Source organism: Grammomys surdaster, unplaced genomic scaffold (assembly GCF_004785775.1).
Source record: "Grammomys surdaster isolate TR1022 unplaced genomic scaffold, NIH_TR_1.0 191, whole genome shotgun sequence".
NCBI lineage: Eukaryota > Metazoa > Chordata > Mammalia > Rodentia > Muridae > Grammomys > Grammomys surdaster.
In genome coordinates, this window is record NW_021604636.1 from 16195477 (window position 1) to 16215194 (window position 19718).

Sequence of the window (19718 nt, forward strand, 5' to 3'; positions counted from 1 at the left end):
TTATGTTTATACAACGTGTATATGTTCTCTATACCGTTCCTGCATCAGAATCATGTTTTTAAAGCTTCTAAGTACTCATACCCATTAGCCATTTTAGCTTCTGACTTAAGTGTCACTGAACCTTGAACACTTTCCCTTTCCAGAACTTTCCATCACTTCAAACAGGAACCCTGAAGCCACTGGCCAGTGAGGCCCATTCCTGCTTCCCAAGCCCTGGTGAGTCCCATGATCTCCGGGACCTTGTGTCTTTGGATTACTTTATAATCACGAACCTGTGCTTTTATTTCCACACTGTGTCACTTTGCAGCGTCCTCAAGTTCCATCCATGTTACAGCATGTATCTCAATGTCACTCTCTCATCTATAAATGATAGCCCGTCAACTACACACCATGATTTGTTTATCCCGGAACCCATTTTTATATAATTAACCCACTAGGTAATTACTGAGCAGTTGCAATGTGAAAAGTCTTAATTTTTTAAAGTACTAACTTTACCCTGAGACTAGTGAACATGGAAGAGACAGAAGAAATACCCACCAGGAGCCAATTAACTATACAAATCCTAGCTTGAGAGTCATCAGCAGTAGCAAGAAAACAAAAATTATTAAATAGTTTTCCTTCCCTAAGGGTTTGGTAAATCCCTCCACACAATCTTAATTAGTGGTCTTCATATTTAAAGTAGATGTGAGATTAAAGCATCCCCAAGTCTGGAGTCAGGGTACACTGTTAGCGCTAATATTACACCGCCTACAAGCCTACAATTTGGTGTGTCACTGCTGACCCTCTTCCTGGGATAATGAGCTTCTATCAAAATGGCTGATGCCCAGAAGTCAGAAGCCACAGAACCATGAAGCATTGGTTCCACCCCAGCACACAGAACAGCCTATGAAAGTCACAGAGAAAGCACGTTTGCCTCTGCCCTGCTGCCCACCCAAAGCTGTGATCACCACAGCAAACAAAGAAAGTAAGCAGTCTCCGTGGGAAACACGAAGCCTCCGTGGGAAACATGAGTCCTCAGATGAGCACGTGGCTCTCCAATGAGAAAATTTAATAACAGAATGGAGTGGCCACTTCCCTAGGGCGGACAATCACTCCAGTGTGGAGAGAAGCACAGACAGAGGGAAGTGGAGAGTCACAGAAAAGTGGTCCAGAGGAGGCTTCAAAATACATCTCCAGGACCTCAACTTCAACAACAATAACAACAACAAAGTAATCATTTTTGCACTCTGGAAACAGAATTGCAAACCATTGCCATGGAGGATACAGGCTATTGTGTTCAACAAAATATCTCAGCTTGGAGAATCTGCACTTAGCTGAGCTGAGGTTCATTCTCTGCTTTTGCATTCAGCTAGCTGGGAATGTGTCTTTTAAATAAGAAAAGCCATTTTAGAAAATTATGGAAAATCAAGCCCTTGGTTCTTCATGCGCATTTTTAAAGACTTGACTTCCAGCTGGGCATGGTGAGTCACACCTGCAATCCCAGCAACCAGGAGGCAGAGGCAGGGGGATTAGAAGTTCAAGGCCCATCTCAGGATCAAATTCAAGGCAAATTCAGAAATAAGACTGATTTTTTTTTTTTTTAGCCAAAGGGTGTTTTTGTTTGTTTGTTTGATATAAAGATAAAATGGAAACTGTAACATGTAGGTAAATAATTCATTGTCTCTAAAACAAGAAACATATATTCATATTCTATGGGCTGTCAATTTTGACGCCTAATGGAACTTATGAGCTTGCATTTGTGTCTGTGTGTGTTTATCTGTCTCTCTGTGTGTGTATCTGTCTGTTTGTGACATGTCCATATCCATGTGGGTGTGAAACAGAGATCAATGTGAATGGCATTTTCCACCTTGTTTTTGGAGACAGAACAGGATCTCATACTGAACCCAGAGCTCATTGATTTGGCCAGGCTAGCTGGCCAATGACTGACAGGGATCTGCCTCCACTCCACTTCCTTCTCTACCATTACCACAATTGCTTTGGACCTAGAGATCTGAACTCAGGATCTCATGCTTACATGCCAGGCAATTTGCCAAGTGCGCTACCTGCCCAGTCCAGGATGGCTAATTTTAACAGGCAACTTATTGGGACTTAGAGCTACCATGGAAACAAACCCCTGGGCGTGTCTGTGAAAGACTGCCTAGATTGGGTCACTTAAGGTGGGAAGACTCACCATAAGGTGAGTAGCGGTTCCATGGGATGGGAGGTCCCCACCTGAATAAATAGGACAGAGCAAATTGCACAGCAGCATCCTTCTCTGTCTCTCCTCCTATGAGCAGTCACCTCTTTCATTTTCCTGTCCCTGTGTATATTCCGCCATAATGGAGTGCATCCTCAAACTGTGAGGCAAAATAAGCCTTTCCTTCCTTAAGCTGCTTTTGTTGGCTATTTTGACACAGAAAATGAGAAAAGTAAATAAAACAGATGCTAATACAAGTGACCTAAACAGGAATCCAGAGGAGAAGACCCTTAGTGATTGGTCCCCAACTCTCGGGACACCAGTAACATACACTCTGGAGGCACACAAGGTACACAGGCCGAGTGCTGGAATTTTAAATCCCATAACCGTTTCAGTCTTTGGCTGCCATTAAGTTCATTCAGCCCTTCGTGTGTTCAACCTGGATCCTCACTGAAAATTCAAGTCTCGTGAGTCTGAATCCATTTGCAAAAATAAGAGCCCTGGGGTGAAGAGAGGGCTCAGCAGTAATGAGCCTGCTTTGCTCTTGAAGAGGACCTGAGTTTGATTCCTAGCACCCACATCAGGCCACTCACGAGTGCCTGCAACCACAGCTACAGGGGATCCAACATCCTCTCTTGGCTTCTGCAAGAAACTGCATCACTGCACCTACCCTTACACAGTCAAATAGTCATAACTAAAACACAACAACAAGTAATAAAGGTTCATAAGTAGTTAATTAAACTAAACTTGAATTTGTTTAAATGTCAGTCCCCCACATATTGAAGTATTAACCCAAGCACTTCAGAATGTGACTTACTTAGAGATAAGGTCGTTAAAGAGGCAATTAATTTAATATGAGGTCATTATAGCAGACCCTAATATGGTATGATTGGCGATATCAACCAAGGAGATCAGGTACCAGGCATAACCATGGAAGGACAGGGAGGCAGATACGGTCATCCACAGCTAAAAAGGGAGCCTTAAGGAGGAGAATCTGTTGGCAACTACATCTTAACCTTTTAGCCTCTAGCACTGAGAGAAAATTAATTTCTATTCTTTAATCTATTCTTGAAGCTACTGGACTCTAGTACTGTGTTATGACAACCTAATAAAACTGATAAGCCCTCCCTTTGTCTTTTCCTCTGCCAGATTGCCAGGGAAGAATCTAGAAAGGTCTGAGGGCACTCTGCTATACTTCACAAGAAGCTCGCTATCCTTCACACCCTCAGCTCCAACCAGGGAGATCTCTAAATCCAAAGAGGCCTTACTCTAACATGGAGTAAGGGCCCTTGCACACCCCAAGCTCTCTCTTGCATGTCCAGAGCCCTCAGGCCTCCACACGTAGGACTGCCCTGTCTTTATCAAATACTGAGTGCTACTCAGAAGCTGCCTTTCATCCAAATGCCATCTCCAAAGCCATGTCATTGTTCTTGCCTTGGTATGGTTAAGATGCCCCAGCCAGCTTTGCTCAGCCTCCACTGCATCTCCTGCTTGTGAATAAAGGAAGAAGCAAGGGCAGAGCACCTTACAGAATGCAAAAGTGAAATTCAAAGGAAGAACTCTCAGGAACAAGAAGACTCCCAGTTGTCTCAAGACCTAACTCACAAGTAATTGCTTTTTTTGTTCTTCCATTGGAAATGTTCATGCAGGAGAGCTGACTGAGTGCTGACTGTGGTCTCTTACTAGTGCTTGAAGTCACAAACACTACAGTTTAATTCTCTACACTCTCCACAGACAGTACATGCATATAACAGAAAGGGCAGGCACAAAGAGAGTGGTGATGTAATCAAAGAGGACCAGAATAAAGTCACACTTCTGGGAGAAAGCCAGGGTGCCAGGGGAAAAATGGAGAAGCAATGTGGCCTGTCCTCATGTCCCAGACTCACCAGGCTTCCCTGCAGGTCTTGGTTGTGTGATTTCATAGTTCCTGGCAAAGTCGATAAAAGCTAGGCACAGCTTTGCCCAGATGTCTTCAGAAAGGGACCAGAAATCCCCTTGCTTTCAGTCAGGCTGGGTATTTTTGTTAAGGGCACATCCCAGCCACAGGGGACTGCTGACCCTCATCTGCAATTCCCTGTAGTGAAAGGAGAGGCTGACTGATCGTAATTAACCAGGTGAACAGGGAACTTGTCAACCACTTAGATAAGACAGCCCTTGAATTGATTCAGCTCCCATTACTCTGGTGACTGTCTGTCCACTCCCTGCTGATTGTACAGGCTTTGGGAGTAATTTCCTACAAGGAAGTTAAAAAAAAAAAGGATGGTTTCTGAGCCTACAAATTATAGAATTCTGCTGTTAAATCAGCTAACACCAGACCTCTAACTAAGGAGTGATTGACTTTAAAGGGTCAGGAGACGCACCCTGCTGTGTGACTTTGCCACAGAATCTCTAAAACAAGGGTGAACTTAAAAAAAAGACAAAAGATCTTTTAAGCAGTGAAGATTTTTTTTTAAAAGATTACACATATAAAATAAATAAGCAAATATAAAAAAGAAAAAAAGAGAAATAACTAAGCTTCCTTACCCAATTCAATATTCTTCACATCTTTTACCAATAATTTAAATACTGACTTTGCCAAGTGGTTGTAATTATTGGGCTGTGATCACTCAAGGTCTCGATGGAATCTTATGACTGTATCCCTTGCGTGTCTAGTGCAGACAGTCACTGGATAGATTCAAAACTCTGCAAATGCTCAACTATTGACTGCTTCTTGTCTGGAAAACGTTTTGGCTCCGAATTCCTGCTCTTTGTTTTCAATCTGGGCATACCTGAGTTACTTTCCTAGAGCTATCTAATAGAAATTAATAAAAATTGGGTTGCTTGACACAATAGAAATGTATTCCCCAACAGGAAGACCAGAACTATATAACCAACGTGGGTCAGAGGGGACCTTCTGAAGACCCTGATCATGGAAGGATCTGTTCATGCTCTTTTCTAGTAACCTGCTGCTGCAGCCTCACAGTCACCATGCACATCTGCAGAGACAGTCATGTGCCTTTTTGCCAACATCTCTTCTTCCTCATATAAAACACCATTGCGTGAAGGTCCTTCCTGAATCCAATATGTATCTTCCGGAAACCCTTAATCACATCTGCTTAGGTACTGGGGGAGAGAATCTGAAAATATCTTCTGAGGAGATAACATTCAATTGACTACACTGAGGCAGGATAGAAAGATGGGAAAATTGTGAGGACATGAGTAGTGAAAAATGGTCCTCCAGAGTCAGATTAAAGCCTCTCACCCATTGAAAACCATGGATTCCAGCACATTTAACAACATATGCTGTGAGAGTTGACTATGTGGGTATGACCATGCATAAAGAGATGTTTTTGAATAATAATGCTAAAACAATGAACTGTGCTTATGGCCTGAGTAGGGTTACTTACTACTGCCAGGTATTTGCTGAGGATCCCAAAAGAGACTGGGTCTTTATGTAAATTATTTATTGAAATTGTTTGATCTAAATTATTAAAATTTTAAAAATTTAAAATATTGTTTAAGTAATTGTAAATATTTAGATAATTTATTTAATTGTTAATGACAGAATGTGAGCACACGTGCACACACACACACAGCTCAGAGGACTACTTGCACACACACACACAGCTCAGATGACTACTTGCACACACACACACACACACACACACACACACACAGCTCAGAGGACTACTTGTAGGAGTCAGTTTCTCCTTCTACCATTGGGGTCTAAGGATGGAATTCAGACTGCCAGGCTTGGAAGTGAGTAAATCTACCCACTGAGCAATACTGCGGACCCCAAGACTTAACTTCCCCTGCAACCCCAATAGCCTACGGTTTTCCCCTGTCAGCTGCAATCCCATCCAATTCATATCAGGAACCACTCTATGATATCGTTTACCACAAACAAAAAGTTCCTTAGCAACATTTGAGGTGGAACTTCAGAAGCTGCTGAAACCCTAAGTGAGGCTACCATAATGTCACCTAATGGTGATTCTCTCTGGAGAGAAGCCCTCAGCTTCACCTGGGTGTGGCTGACCCTTTGTTCCTGTGCTTTACCATTAATCCCACCTCCTTCCTACACCTATGTTAAAATCTCTACCTAGAAAACTCCCGACTCTGCTTCCAATTGGCTGTCCTGAAATTCTTTGGTGAAGCCACGAACCCAGTTTTCACCTGAGTAGAGGCTGCTGTGGGCCGCAACATGGAGCCCTGCCACCTCCACTTGTCTACATTATCTTCCTCACAAAATCCTCTAGTCAGGACCCAGGCTGATCCTGAATCATCTGCAAGGGCCCAGACCGGCTTGCTCTCCAATTCCAACTGTCTCGGAGTCACAGCAACCAAGTTGAGTGACGTCCCTCTGCCTGCACAGGGGCTCCTGTCTTCTAGGCTTGCCTTATCTCCTTTACAACCCACACAGAAAGACCCAACTCAAAGGACAATACCTTTATGTTCTCATGTTCGGCTTCATCAAACTCACTGGATTCTTCTTTTAAAATCATCAGGGCCTGCAAGATGACTCATGAAAACAATGTCATGTAAGCCTGAAGACAGGGATTGGATCCTAGAAACCTGTGGCTGAGGGAGGGGACCTATTCCCCCAAACTGTCTTTTTCCACATAGCACACATGCAGGTGCCCCCGCACATCATGTATTATGTACGTGTATAATTAAATAAGCTATAACTGCATGCCTGATAGAAGAAGAAGGATTCTTGTCTCCTCCAGAGAGGACTCGGTGCTCCTTACCTTTCGGCTCACAAGCATTATGGCAGTACAAACAGAACACTGCTTACTAGCAGACCCCTCCCTCCCAGAGTGTAGCAATGCTCTACAGAAAGCAAGTGCTCACAGATATTGGCTCAACAGAAGACATATGCTGTAGGAGCTGCCTTTGAGCAGCTTCCGTCTGGGATGGGGAGGACAGAATAGGCACAAAGGTGATTCATAACAAAATATCGTCTGAGTCATGAAAGAAAACACATTAGTGTCTCTGGGAGGCAAAGAAAAGGAAGACTTTGAAAGTGGAGGCATTGATGGAAGATTGATCTTGGGGACAGACGGCATTGAAGGAGCAAATGTTCGGGAGTCTGGGAACAATCTGTGTCTGGAAAAGACATAAGGCCAAGCGAAAGTAAACACTGCTTTCTAGGTTAAGTCCACCAACTGTGTGAGCAGTGAGCGGCAGAAGGCAGGGTGAAGGCAATGCAGTTTCTAGTACGCCATGACAAAAGGTGGAGTCTGGCAGGTGGGAGCTGCAGAAGGCTTTGGAACACAGGTCTCATATGGTCACTTACATATCTTCAGAGCCCAACAAGGTTGCACATCAGATCCATCTGGGTTGTTTCAAAACCTCCTTACGTAAAAAGTGAGAAAAATAAAATACTTCTCGATTCATAATAAAATCATGCTGCTATGTTGCCATTTTGCTTTAAAATTTCTAAGACTAATATTTAACACTTTTACATGAAGTTCCATTTTTTTTTTCCTTTCCCTGGGGGAAAACCACTTTTATTTGTTGGTTATCCTTTTAGTCCACACTAAGAGAAATTGCTGCTGTGTTCTATAAATGGTAAGTTGAGTGAATATAGTTTTAAGTTGGTTGTATTTTCTGTAAAGCATTATTCCGAAATTCAGTCCTGCCTCCTGCTCAGAACTAAATATTTGTTCACAACCCTCTGGTGGAAGAGGTCCATTTGTTTTGATGGCTCCAGGTGAGCATCTGGGGAGATGCAGGTCAAGTAAGGTAGGAGGACAAGAAATAGTGGTCCCGTTGGTTCAAGCAAAAGGTGATACATTACCAACAAATACAACAGTGATTAAAAAAAAAAAAACTAAGCAAGGGCAAGTTCCATGAAGGCCATGGGACTATTTGGATTCTGGGATGAGAAGACTGTAGCTAAGAAATGGCTCCCACACATTTTGAGTTGGTAGAATCACAGGATGAGAGACAACATTGTCTGAGGAGGACCCGCCGGTGGCAGACAAATCTGATTTGGGTTTAGATGTGTGAATCTGAGGTCTCAGAGGGACCTTTGTGTAAGTTTTTCTAGCAGGCATCTGTAAATATTAGGCTACCACAAGGAAGAGGGAAAGCTTGCCACGCAGGCCCAGAATTCCTCACTCACAATCAGCAACGGATGAATTAATTTCAGCATGGAGGTGGGATGTGGGGCCTGATAAAGCTTCAGAGGTGTCCAGGGGTGAGCGTATGCGGCAAGTTCATGGAACAAGCATGGGCAGAGAAGAAGGGCAGCTGGTAACAGGCGGCCACAGGAATCCAAGGTAGAAACCCACAGTGGTCAAGTATGAGGAGGAAGGCAGGGACTGAAAGATCAGTAGAGAACTGGTGAGCCTTCCAGTAATCATCATAATAATGGGGAGAAGTCAGGGAAGGCTGTGGGCTAAACAGCCATTGAAAACCAGCAACTTCCAACTCATGGGTGTTGGGGAAAGGAGGAGGGAGCCCTGAGAGCAACCAGAATTCAAAGGATGACTTTTGGAATTTAAAAAAAGAATAACTGTATTTTCTAAATATGGAGGGTGGGGATTTATAGGTAGAGAAATTATGAAAGGTAAGAAATAATAATAATAAATTTAAAAAATTTTTTAATTAAAAAGAAATTAAGGTCCTGTTGTACTTTGGATCTGAACTTGGAAGCTTGGTCCCCAGGTTTGGGGCTAATGGGAGGTGGTAGGTAGGAAGTTCAGTCACTGGAGCTGCCATGAGAGGGAATTTGGGGACAAGGCCCTTTCCTGTTTCCTTCTGTCTCCTGGGGGCCATGGGGTGACCAGTATCCCCCATAATGACTTCTCTGACATGCTCTACTGCCTCCCCACATTCCCAAAGGTAACAGGATCATGTGACCATGGACTGGCATCATGAGCTAAAGTAAACCATTTCTTCTTATCCATTGATTATTTCTGATCTTGCTGTCATGATGATGGTAGCTGGCTAGCACAGGTCTTGAAGGTCTGTCAGGTTTGGGATCAGAAAAAAAAGAAATGTCCTGTTGAAAATCTCAGACCAATATCACTCATATTCATCCTTAACTTCCCTTGTCCCCGCTGAAATATTTGATTGGCTAATACTATTAAGTATTCCTTTACTAAGACAAAGACAAAATGAAAGAAGTAACTGAAGGATAAAGACCAAGAAAACAGAATGCACAACAAATCGCACCTAACAGCCTAGGAAGGTGACATGAGCACAGAGTAAGATACCAACAAGAAACACCTAACCTATGCCCTCATATCCCTGAAGAATTTAGCACCTGCAGACACCAAGCATCAGGAAGAAAGAGTGGATCTTTGGGTGACACATACAAATTATTTAAAAGAGACAGCATGTACTGGAGAGATGGCTCAGCAATTAAAACACTGGTTGCTCTTCCAGAGAAGCTGGGTCCAATTCCCAGGACTCAAATGGAAGCACACAACCATTTGTGATTCATTTCAAGGGATATGACCCATGCATCCAGACAAAACACTCACATGCATATACATACCCCTAAAAAAAAAACCTAGGGAAAAATGTAAAACAGACATAATGAATTAGACCTCCAGAGGCTTTCTCCAGCCGTGTAGAGCAAGGTTAACCTAATGCCTAGAATACCATCCTTTCAGGGAAAAATTGATGAAAAAGGTTCTCTGGTTTCAAGAGCATCAGGGATGAAGGTTCAGAGGGATGAGGTATAAAACTGACAACTGGAGGAGAAAGTGATAGTGTGTACTGAATCACCCTGACCCATCATAGCAGCATCCACTGACAGGACATGTTCCTCTATACTCTGTGCTGTGCATTCGCCCTCAGGGGACTGGACCGGACAATGAACCTCTCCTCACCATCCATCACCTCAAAGACAGTCAGGAGCACTCACATGCATGTGTACATGTAAGCATGTATGTCTGTGTCTGTGTATGTTCCTCAAAAGATGAAAGGCAGTTGATGAGATGGTCCAGCAGTTAAAGGCATTTGCTACCAAGCCTGATGAAAGTACAATCCCTGGGACCCACAAGATAGGAGAGAATCAACAACTCTCCAAAACTGTCCTCTGACTTCACACACACACACACACACATACACACACACCAAAAGTAAAACTATAATCTTCTTTGTTTAAAAAAAGAAGATTAAAAAAAATAACACTTGGTTCTTGTTTCACAGATGTAATGAAAAAGTGAAAGAGTTTAACCTCCACAGGTCTTCTGCATGCTGTCAGTCTAGTGAGTCCATCATGCATCAACTCTGTTTCCTTGGAGTCGTTGAGCACCTCTGGCTCTTAGTCTTTCTACCTCCTCTTCCACATAGATCCCTTGAGGGTTTGACAAAGACATCCCCTTTAGAGCGAGTGCTCCAAAGCCTCTCTTGCTCTGCACAATGTCCTGTTGTGGGTCTCTTTGCTAACTACCATCTACTTCAAGAAGCTTTGCAGAGGAGGGTACAGCAATGTCTAGGCATTTCATCGTTACGTTCCTTTTCATTTCGTTAGAATGGCTGGTTTTCCACTAGGCTCATGACCTATCTCACCGCAGGTTCTTGGCCACTTTAGTACAGCCATGTATTCCCAACAAGGGAAAAACATCACAAAGTCTTCCTACTTATAAACAAGAAGCTGTTTGCAATTGATACCTGCTAGGATAGGAAAAGACCAATTCTCTTCAGTGGAGTGTCACATAGTATAAAAACCACAGTCCAGGGCACACCCTGTACCTAGCAGTAATTGGCCAGCACACAAACAAACTCCATGATGTGTGTGTGTCTGTGTGTGTGTGTGTACTTTTTCTTTCTTTCTTTTTTAGTGTACTTGGTCATACTGATTTTCTTTTTTGACATTTGTCTGTTTGGATTTTCTTTTTCCTTTTCCTTTCTTTGGAGGGGAGAAACTTGAGAGTGAGAGATAAAGAACATAAAATTGAGCAGAAAAGAGAGCTCAAGGGGATCTGGGAGGAGTTGGGGGAGAAGAAAGAATATGATCAAAATATACTGTGAAAACATTTTAATAAAAATTTTTAAGTTTAAGATTTATTAATTTTCATTTTGTGTGTAAGTGTTTGAGCTGCGTGTATGTAAGTCCATCCTGTATGAGCATTGCCCACAGAGGCTAGCAGGCATCTAGCTTAACAGAGGCTAGAGGGTGGCAGATCCCTTAGAACTGGGGTGACAGACAGCTGTGAGAAGCTGTGTGGGTGCTGGTAGTGGAGCCAGGGTCCTCTGAAAGAGCAGCAAGTACTCTTAACCACTGAGCCATCTCTCTAGCCCCAAGTGTTTTTAAATAAAAGGATAAATAAGAATCAGGAAGGATTCTTAGAAGAAAATTAATTTAACAGAAAATAATTAAATTAGCAGAGACTAGAAAATGAAATCAAATAATCTTTAACAAAATACAATTTGGTGAAGAGAAACAATAGGCATGGAGGATCTGTACAAACATGAAAAAGAAATTCTAGAAACAATGAGAAGAAAAAGATGCAGAAATAAATAAGGAATTTTTCTTGCATCCCCAAAACTCAGTGCAAGGGCTTCAGACTCTAACGGTCAAGAGAAATCTCAGTAAAATGAATAGAAAGAAATGTGTGTCCTTGCGAACTATCAGAAGAATAGGAGAAAGAAAGTTCTGAGAATTCAGAGTATGAAGAAAAAGACCAGACTTGTCCATAACCACAGACACAGAGATGCATGGGAAATACCAGTGCATTCCTGGAGAAAAACAATTTCAATCTTCTCTGCTCACATGTCATAGAGAACTGGTGTGAACATGAATTAGAAATGTTTGTCGATATGTGACAGCTCAAGAACCCAGCTTCTGTTAAAAAGAATTAGAGAAGCGACCCAACCACACCAAAGAACTGGCAGAGAAAGATGCTGAAATGAAAGTCCAACCAGGAAGGGATGCCAGAGAGACCATGCTCACATGAAGCTCGGCGTTGGTTTTATGCATGCTTACTCAAGGCAAAATGACACAATACACAAGGAAAGGGATCTGCGAGAGCCGTGGCAAACCTGAAGAATTACATTGATAGTGACACTTATTGTTAACTTATCTGGAGTCTTTAACACTACAAATTCTATGAGGCCAGAGAGAGAGAGGGTGGTAGAAGCATGCTAGTTAGAAATGTAGAGACCAAAAGAAACAACAATATGAATAGAGAAAGTCCCTACATTCCACTTACCATTCTGGAGCTAAGAATGAGGATTCGTAGACTCTTGTTATATATAGATATTTACAGGAAAAGCGGGGAGGGGAATGTGGGGGCCCAGGATGGTTTCTAGGGAGGGTGTGAAGTGAAGCCATATATAATATGGGCAGTAGAGGTAGCCAGGAGTGAGGTGTGCTGAGCTAAGATTGAGAGAAGTATACAAGTGAGTAACCCTAGTCATGGCAGTCCAGACTACCCATCATCCTTTGGGATATAAGCTCTGCAGAGACAGGTATTTCCTCCATAGGGACTTACCCTTGGTAATTATGCTAAAACAAACAAAAAAAACACAACAAGCTGGATGTTTGAAAAGGCAGCCAGGAATTACCGTGCAGATATAACATGTATGTGTGCGTGCATGTGAGGGGTGTGAGGGTGTGTGTGTATGTGTGTGTGTGTTCTATAGAAACTGAACTGAATACAGGACAGTAATGTGGTTGGTGAACTACGAATAAGAACAGCACACCAAAATCACATACCAATGTTTTCAGAACATTTTCTGACTCAACCTTCATTTGGAAGTTGGCTTTGCTTTTTCTCTATGTGCTGGAGAAACTAGACACAAGGTTTATCAACTTCCTTCTAGATTCTTAAACCCTGCCTATCCCCGAGCACCTGAATCAGTCCTCGGTCCTGCTTCCTGTCAATCTTTCACATATCCTTCAAGTCTGAGTTTGAACCCTTTCCCCTGAGTCCTTCCACCTTCCCTCCCCAACACACATTTTTAGTCTCCACTGATAGCCTCTCTCACAAGTCCCTCTTTGCTTCTGGCTTGGGAAGGGATATTTTGACCACAGGTCATAGGAATTGGCAATATATGTCTTCTCTGCCATTTTATAATGAACATATGCCTTTTGCAGGCCAGCCATGCTTTCCTGGTCATGTTAGCCACTGCCCCCAGCCTTCCTCAGAACTTACTCAAATAAGAGGACCCACATGGATAAACTATATGTCAAAAAAGACAAGAACTCTGTGATCAATTGCACCAACTGTTTTTTTTTTTTTGGTTTTTGTTTGATTGTTTGCATGTTTTACATATATATATATATATATATATATATATATATATATATATATATATAATTGTGAATTTTACATCTTCATTTACCTTCCCTAACTTCTCCCAGATCCTCTCCTACCAACCCAACTTCATTTTCTTTCTTTCTTTTTCTAAAAAACGAGTAGACTTGGAATGGACAACTAAACTTGGGTGTGAGACTTTTCTAGAATATGGTCAGTATACCAGGTATCACTCCATTAAGCAATCTGGTGGGGTTTTTTTCTTTTTCAAAAATTAGATTTCTTTATTGGGGGGTGGGCATACAAGAGTCTGCATTCATGATCTTTACCTTTCTCTCCTAGTTTGTTTTTTAATGAAAACATTCACATACAAATCTATATTTTTAATTGCTCTTGAAAAATCAAAAAGTATAACAACTGAGACTTCCACACTGGACTGCATATCTGTGGAAGGGGGCTGCGGGGAGGGGGAGCCATGCAGAATAGGAGCTCTGGTGTCTTAGGAGAGGGATCGGGGCTGCACTGGGTTTGCACAAGGTCTGCAACCCAAAGGAGATCAGGAGACTAGAGACAAGGACCTCCTTCTTTCCCAGCATTAAGGTTTAGGTCAGCCTCTAAATCTCTGCTTTTCTCATGTCTGTAGGGAAGATCTGAATTTCTTCCTTTACGACACTTGTTACAGCCCTTAGTCACTTTCACGACTCTTTCCTAAATGCCTCTAGTTTGTTCCAATTCAGCAATGAAATCCTGAACCTCTTTACCTTGGAAAGATGCAACATCATTTAGAATGACTAAACAGTTGCCAAGGTTTGAGATGCTAAACTAGCTTTAACACACAACAGCCGAGCTATGCTGGGAAATGCAGAACTCAGCAAATGGGGGCAGGGGGGTGCTGGACTCTTGCGGTGAGAGATTCTATGATTTCTTATGCATTGAAACAACACAGGCAAGAGGGTCAAGAGACCTACCCCTGAAACCACCTTGACAACCCTCAAAACACAGAATGTAGAATGCCCCATGGCTCTACACAACTGCAGCCATCTCTGACAGATATTCACACTGTGAGTGCCTGTGTATGCATCCCACATAGTCTGGTTCATATATTTGCATAAATTTCTAATCAACGAAGCCTACCCTACTCAATAGGACCTTCTTGTAGTCATACTAAAGCAACGAACAATGTACTCTGACTGGAGCTAATCACAATACATAAATTCCTGTAAAACAAGAATTAATTTAAATTCCTCTCAAAGCTTCTCAAGAGGTTTTTCTAAGCCTGCCCTTCAGAGACAGCATCTCCTGGGCTCATGAGTCTATTCATCACAAGCCAAAGGTAACTTAGTAGTTACACCGATAACAGCCTTCTCTCCAATTACTTCATCAAAGGTGTTCTGTTTTGATTTGCATTTACAATGTGCAGAGGTTTTTAGCTACCCAGTCATCTCATAACCTTCTAGAAGCATAGTATTGGTTGCCTTTGACATAGAGCTTGAGTCCATGTTCTAAAGGAATCACATCCTCCATTACAGGTCTCAGTGCAAAACAGTGGGACAAGCCCAAAATATGATCCATCCTGCAGTCAGACTCTATTCTAGAACTTTCCACATAGGCACCTTAAGTTTCTCACTCTGCTTGACAGAATTGCTAAGATGTTTAGAAAAACAATGGTCTAGATAAACCTATGCAATATTTGAGAAATGTCCCTAGTGCCAGCAGGTAAATAAGGAGGGTCTTTTAAGCCCATGACTGTGGGTCCCTGCCTCCAGTCCCAACTGTTTGCTATCACAGGATTTTTCTGGGGGTTGTTTTTCCTTCACAAATCTTGAAGTTGTTAATATTGTTCTGAGTAGCCTTACAACCATGATCTATAAAGCCGAGAGGTCTTCTTGACCACACCCTTCAAATCCCCATTACACTTTTACAGTATTATGTTTTTTCTACTTGAGTTCCCCTAAAAGAAGCTCCTCCCTCCTTGAAAATGTGCCTTTCAGAAATTTGAATGATGGACCTCTTGAAGAATCTGCTGTGAGCCATGACACTCCCTCCACAAAGATCACACATGCATATGCTTGTTTTCAGTGAGGGCACCCCCAAACCTTCAGGGTCCCACCCTGGTGCACATTCCACAGGAACCATTGAAAAGCAGCAACTGATATTTACATGAAAAATAAAAATCAGGACTGTGTCATGAAAACTCCAGAGAACGAGTGAGGGGACTAGATGGTTTGTTTCTACAGAGCTCCCCTTCTGGGGTCACTTTTCTGATTCCCTGTTGATTTAGTTGGACCTCTGTAAGTATGCTGTGACTTACACTCACAAAGCACTGGTGTATTTTCTAAAGGGCCAGTTACAGCTCCACTTTGCCCAGGAATGGAAATTGAAGGAAGCCAATGCAAGAGACCTCACAGCTAGTCCTGATTCTCTGTATACGTTAATACAGGAGTATCCATACAGATGGAGGCGTGGCTCTTGCCTGCTGGCTACAGTCACTGTTGCTCATCCCACCTCCCTGCATACTCCTTCAAGACAGAAACCTCATTTATTTCACCAAGGTGAGGGGCATACATCCCAGTGTGCTGACTGGAAGAACCCTACTCAGAGGATGCCAGCTCTCCCCTCCCTCCTCTCCTCTCCTCCCCTGCCCCTGTCTTGGTCTCCATCCTCACTGGCAGAACCCAGTGACCACTCACAGGCCCACAGCACTAACTGAAGAGATCTAACACCGTCAGCTTGGACGAGAACCAGCCAAGCCATTCTCTGCCAACTCTCAGGTTGGTTTTTAGTTTCTGATGTAAAACATAAAATACTCACTGAGAGTGTGTTTCAGGGAGCTAGTCTTTTTATAGTACTATCAAAAGCTGGGGGGGTGGGTGGGAGTGGGGTGGGCACCAAGAGATCTGTGAAATATTCTTGTACAGCTGTTCACATCTTAGCATTTAATTAGTTATGATTGCAATTTAAAAAACAATTAAACTCTGCGGGGATTATTTATTGCATCTCCGGATAGTTGTGTTTTTATGCTTGTCAAAGAGAGACAACAGGGTACAGAAAGGCCGTGGCTGAAGAGATGTAGTGTTGTCTCCCTCACTCACAGTCGATCCCCTTGGCCTCACTTCTGAGGTGGGGGAAAAGTTTTTTTTTTTTTTTTTTTTTTTTTTTTTTTTGCTTGCTTGCTTCCTTCCCTTCCTCCCTCCCTCTCCCTAACCATCTCTTTCTTGCATCACTGTGCAATTTCAGAACACATATTTCTAAAGTTTTCAAACTGGATAGACCCCACTGGGTATTGCACGCTTGTGGTTTTTATTTACATCTCCAGCTGTGTCTTTACTGACTATCCTGGCCCAGTCCACACACTCACTAGCGTGTAGAGTCCTAAAAACCAGGTAGGACCAAAATATATACCCTCCTAAGCAAGGACTTGGGACAGAAAAACGAAGGAAAACGAGGGGTGTTGATTTTCTTATATTGGTGGAAAGATACCAATTAACTTGCATTTTGCTAGAAAACCAATGGATTTGTGGAATACACAAAATAAAGGGTAGTTTATAAATGTACTTTGTTACCCTAGAATGGAATCCTGGGGCAGATAAAGGATTATAGGGAGAAACCAGGGACATGTGAAGCACATGAGTGTTAGTAAATTATTCCTGGCTTATTAACTGTGACCAAGTGCCATCAAATGTAAGACGATAAGGAGAGCAGACACTGAGTGGCAGGGACATAGGGGTCTCTCTTTTAACTTTTCTGTAAATATTCTAAGGTATAATAAAGTTTGCTAATTTTTAAAAATGCCATTCCGTAGTTCCTTAACATAAGCAGTTTATAATAAGACAAATATGGCAAATATGTTTTTAACAATGTATTTTGTTTACTGCCCCTCCCAAAAGGCAGGAAGCAGGCATAGGGTGTCTATCAACACACAGTAGGGACGGTAAACATGAAAACAACTGGTGAAAGGAAGGGATAAGTTTTAGGACTCTCGTGCTTCTGGCTCAAACTTCTACCACTGCAATTACTCCTAACCTTGCCCAACAGTATACTGGTAAGTTCATCCGTGACTTTGAATCCAAGGAAGCAGTTAGCAGATGCTAAATGACTTCTTGGTTTGAAACCCTGTGTAAATGCTAAAGGTTCCTGTTTCTGGAGAAAAGCAAGGTGGGGCTCATAAGCCCTAGTAAAGTCCTCAGCCCTAGTAGTGTGTTGGTACATTCATCCAGATTGTCTCCACAGTAGAACCTGCCCCAGCAGCACTGTGCAATCCCCAGAACCGTGTCTTTATAGGCACCTGGGCCTGGAGCCTCCCAAGAAGACATCATTTAACTGGTGTTAGCTGGGAAGCCAGAACACTGGCCTTTCTTAAAAGCTGATCAGGGGTTTTGATGGGTGGCATGGTTGAAATTTAGGAATCTATTAAGGTGTGTTCTAGCAGACCAAATCTGAATGTCAAGCAAATGGATTAATTATTCAGCTGAGGGAATTCCAAATCAGAGGAACTTTCTCCTCCTCCAGCAATGAACTTAGCCTGTGAATAGGACTAGAGTTCAAAGATGGCTGGCCAGTACCTGAAGCTCACAAGAGCAAAGGATTTCTCAGAGGGACCTAGCCCTGAGGACGCCTTAGTTTCAGACCTTTAAATACATTAGTAATTCAGAAACTATGAACATAGTAAATCCATTTATTAAGATACAAAATGCTGTGTGAGTTTACAAATATAATTCATTAGTCTGTGATTTTCATTTTATTTAATTATCATTCAAGATATTAAATATTACGGTGTTTTCAGACAATGTGTGTTTTAGTATATTCACCACGCCTTTATCTCCCCAACTTTCTTGTAAACACTCCCAGTCTCTTTTCCTCTTTCCTTGTGTTCCTTTTCTTCCTCCTGCCCATTCCCAGTACCCAAATTTGCCGTCTCTCCTGCCCTTCCTCAATACCTACATTACCCTTTGTTTCCTTTCTAGTTTTTAAGGCTTTGCGCATATTTACATACTTACACAGATAACATTACAGGCTAGGATACACATCTGAGAGAAAACACACCAATTTTGTCTTTTTGGGTTTGTGTTATTATACTGTCTAGATTCATATATATGTATATGAATAAATATACATATATATGAATCTAGACAGTATATATATATAATTTAATATATACATATATATACATACATATATATGTATATATATACATATATATGATCTTCAAATTATATTTTTGCAGAACAAAATGATATAAAATGTACAAAGAATAAAGAAAATGAAAAATGCATTCAAATATTAACTGCTAAGGTTTGGCTACATCTCCCACAGACCCCAGAGGAGAGCTGGTTCCCAGTCCATCACACATAAGTGAGTTGGTGGAACATTCAAGAGATGGACATTTGGAGGAAATTAGGTCACCAGGGAAGTGCATGTGAGACATCTGTAGAACACTGGGGCTGTCTTCTGCTGTGCTTTTGTTTCTGGCTGCCAAGTGGTTGAGTAGCTCTGCTCTACAGAGCAGCCCTAACAATGGGTTGCCTTACCACAGGCCCAATATAATACATCCCCCAACTGCGAACTGAAACCTCTGGATCTTCAGCCCAAATAATCTTTCTCTTTAAATTCTCTCCATTAGCATTTCCTCTAGGCTCCGCCCAACAGTCAGCAACAGTCAGGTACATTTCTGGTTCACATATAAAAGAATCCCTCATCCCTCATCCATCTCTCCCTCATCCCACTCCTTCTCTCTCCTTCCTCTCTCCTCACACATTCCTGGCCAGTATCTTCCATTCTTTCTCTCTCTTCTCTCTTTCTGTCCTTCTCTGTCCCCTTTCTTTCTTTGCCTCTACTTCCTTCCCCAGACCCTCTTCCCTTGTCCCAACTAAACTTCATTTGATACTAGACCAGTGGGGAGGGGAGATGACTCAGCCCCCCTTCTGCCACATCCTGCCACCACATTACAGAACACACCACTCTCAGACATCATGTTACAAAGAAGAAAAAGTTAGCACCATGTTAATTCTTAAAATAAGCAAACAGAAAAAGGCTCACAGAGCAATATTCACATCAGAGACAAAAAGAAACAAGCTGGGAGCAAGAAAGTTCTCAGTGTAATGCAACTGTCTCTGAAGCAGCAAACATTCTCAGAGGCCGCATCAATGCTGGGTGAGTGCGATGCGGGGTGAGCACGATGTAGAATACATGTGATGTGGGGTGCAGGTGTGTGATACTGGATGTGTGCACAATGCTGGGTGTGCATGATGCTGGTGTGCACGATGCTGGGTGTGCATGATGCTTGGTGTGCATGATGCTTGGTGTGCATGATGCTGGGTGTGCATGATGCTGGTGTGCATGATGCT